Genomic DNA, 3,567 nt, shown 5'->3' on the forward strand with positions numbered 1-3,567 from the left:
TCTTATGTTTCATTCATAGCCTATAAGACAAGTCGGGTAGGTTAGACGTGAAACCATATGATCTTCCGACCAACTCATCATCTTAGGCCGTGATTGGATCGTCATTTTCCGACCAAAACCGCTTGTAAAACTGACGCTTGTAAATAAAAGCAGATGGTCTCTAGCGAAGCGCTTGGTTGGTCGATTTCGACTAGTAAAATATACACCGGTCTCTCAAATTACACGCGTAACCCGCCGGTTTTACTTACAGACCTCGGGCCCTTGGTTTCATTACGCCTGTATTTTACGCGTTGTTTTCGATGATGAGTAAATTACACTTGTATCTTAATACAGTTGTGAAATGAACCAGAGCTCCCAAGCGCGGCCTTACCGTTTCATGCTGTCTCAGTCTCTCGAAGGTGCTCATAGGTGTCCGATGATCCTGGCTTCCTGAATGAGCAGCGGGCGCTGTATCAGACCATCCATAGGGCCCGCGAGGCCCTCTCCATCGTCCTTCGAGTTGTTGCGCTCGCCATGGCGCCAAGCATTGTTAACATGGTCAATGAACATGAGGATTCAGGAAATGACTTTATTTTGACTGGTTGACAGTAGGGACCCACTAGGGCCATAGCCGTACATATGCAAGTGCCTCCTTATTATGTACAACTATACTTTTTTTGCTTCCTCCTGGTTTCCTGACATCATGGTCCTACACCATTGTCAACCTATGTAGTCAATAAACAAGAGAATTGCACAAGGTGCGGCCGACAACTGGGACCAAGCAGCTCGAGCAGTATTTGTGTTTTTGAGGTGTGAGCACTGCAGAGTTTTTCTTGGCGATGTTTTCGTTGTTGTTCATAGGAGAGCAGGGTATTAACTGGGTGGGTTGTGGCCCGTCTAGCCCAGGACAGATATCCAGCCCAGATATTATTTTTTTTCAAGATGAAAATGGCTAGCCCAGCTATACGTTTTTTTGAGGAATACTCAGGCAAGGTCAACTTGTTATTCTCCGCCCCGCTGGGCTGCAAATCTTTCTTAGGAGGGATGCATTAGGTTTAACAGGAAAATGGGCTTTAAAAATAATAAATGGGATGTAATTATAAAAGCTGGGCAGTAACTATAAAAAATGCACCAAGCACGGAATTAGTTTATAAAATATTATTTATGGATTTTGAAAGTCTTAATTTTTAATTGTTGCGCGCGCAATGTTTCATTAGATTTTTACGTAATACAAATTTATATTTAATATGACTAGAAATTTCGGGATAAAAATATTTTGGATCCCATCAAAATGTGGGAAATTTTATTGAGTTCTGTGTTGAACGGTTGGTTGAAATTATTAATCGTTGTCCTAGCTAGAAAATGGGCTGTACTTTTAACAAACTGTAAATGGGTTGTAGTAAATTTCATTAGAATTCAAAAATGGATTGTACATTCTTACAAATCGCAAATGGGCTATAAGTTCTCTCCCACACACTTGTGGGCCTACTAAGTTGACGCGTCCCCTAAAAAAAGAAGTTGACGCATATGCAAGGCATTGTGAACTTATTATAGTCAACACACGGTACTAGCAGCAATGGTCGTTGGATGTCCATCCAACGGTCGTAGTGCTTCTTCAACCTCTGGTCTTCTTGCTCAAGCCGCCCAAAGCAGCACCGGTCGTGCCGCGTGCTCCTGCCTCCCGTGGCCGGCTATGATGCCGCGGAGGCCTCACCGCCCCCTACTACTGCCACAGCTGGTCAGGCCATCCCTCTACTCACCCACACCCCATGTTATTCCGTGGCGATGCCAGCCTCACACCGCAGCCGAACCAGTGAACCCTCATACTCCTCTCCACATGGGCTTCCACTGTCGCGTCTTCCCTGGCTCCGCGTCGTCCCCTTCCTAGGCCTCACTGTCATCTACCGCCCTGGTGCTCTCGGCGCGGCGTGGTCAATGTGGTCAAGGAACGGCTTCCATCGGACATGGACTGTACGTGGAGAGGCTCACAGTCGGGTCCACGGCGGCAACAAGGAAGTGCCTCCTTATTACGCTAAAAATAATGATTCCTCCACCTAACAGCAGGGACCCATCGGACGAGCCACCGTATTGCGTGAAAAAAATGTTCCCCCCGCTGTCAGCTCGGACCCATCGGAAGTGCCTCCTTATTACGCACAAAAAAATGAATACTCCCCCTGCTGGTTGGGACCCACCTTGGTGGGAGGCTGACTTGTGGGCCTACTAAGTTGACGGGGACGGAGTGCTTTGTCAACTTAGTCAATATGAACGATTCTAGCTCTAGTGACCGTACGATGTCCATCCAACAGTCGTAGTGCGTCTTCAACCTCTGGTCTTGTTGCTCCAGCTGCCCAAAGCAGCGTCGGTCGTGCTGCATGCTCCTGCCTCCCGTGGCCGGCTGTGCTGCTGCGGAGGCCTCACCACCCCCTACTATTCCCACCGCTGGCCAGGCCCTGCGACGACGGCAGCCTCACACCGCAGCCAAACCAGTGAACCCTCGTACTCCTCTCCGCGCGGGCTTCCGCTGCCGCGTATTCCCCGGCTCCGCGTCGTCCCCTTCCTAGGCCTCACCGTCGTCCATTGCCCTGGTGCTCTCGGCGCGGTGTGGTCAACATGGTCAAGGAACGGCCACCGGATGGGCCATTGTATGGGCCACTGTATTCGTGAAAAAAACGTTTCCCCTGACTGCTGGGACCCACCAGCTACATCTTCGCACGCAAGTAAGTGCCTGACAGTCGGGACCCACCTGGTGGAAGTGTACGTAGAGTTGTCATTCTGGTCGCGAACGTGTACGTACATACTGGTCAATGTAGAGGCGTGCACGTGTCGTAGTAGAGGCATGCGCGTAGCATGTACACGTGTGTACAGCGGCCAGTGTGCAAGAAAGAAAATACGGCCACGTACGTACATACGGGCAGGGTCTCGAACGCCTACTCGCGCATACGTACGGCCAGGGCTCGTGTACATGGCTGGGTTGGAACAGAGAAACAACGTCATTGTCGTGTTCATGGGGAGCCAACTGGCTGGGTCGAAACGGAATGCGTCGTCGTGTTCATGGGAGGGCTTGGACGGAACAGCCGATGGAAACGAGGCATGGCGTACCGTAGAACGGAGGAAACGGCCTTGTGTTCGACTGGCAACGTTCGAAACAGGATCCTGTTCACCGGGAGGGGTCTGGCGTACCGCAAAATGGAGAAAATAGACCTCCTACGGTCGAAACGGGGGTCCTGTTTATCGGGAGGGGTGTGGCGTACCGCAAAACAGAGGAAACGGACTTGTGTTGGAGAGCTACGGTCGAAACGAGGGTCCTGTTCATCGGGAGGGGTGTGGCGTACCGAAAACGGGACTCCACAGGATACTGTTCATCTCCACCGTCGACCCCCTTTAGCCTCCATGGGCTACTGTTCATCCACCGTCGACCTCCTCTAGCCTCCACCTGCGACTGTTCATCCACGGGCTCCTGTTCATCCAGCCTCCACTGCGCGCTACTTCACCGGCTACTGTTCAACCAGCCCTCTCCATGGGCTCCTATTCAACCACCCCTCCACGGGCTACTGCTCATCCAGCCCTCCACCGTCTACTGTTCATCAT

This window comes from Triticum urartu, chromosome 5, assembly GCF_003073215.2.
Source record: "Triticum urartu cultivar G1812 chromosome 5, Tu2.1, whole genome shotgun sequence".
Lineage (NCBI taxonomy): Eukaryota > Viridiplantae > Streptophyta > Magnoliopsida > Poales > Poaceae > Triticum > Triticum urartu.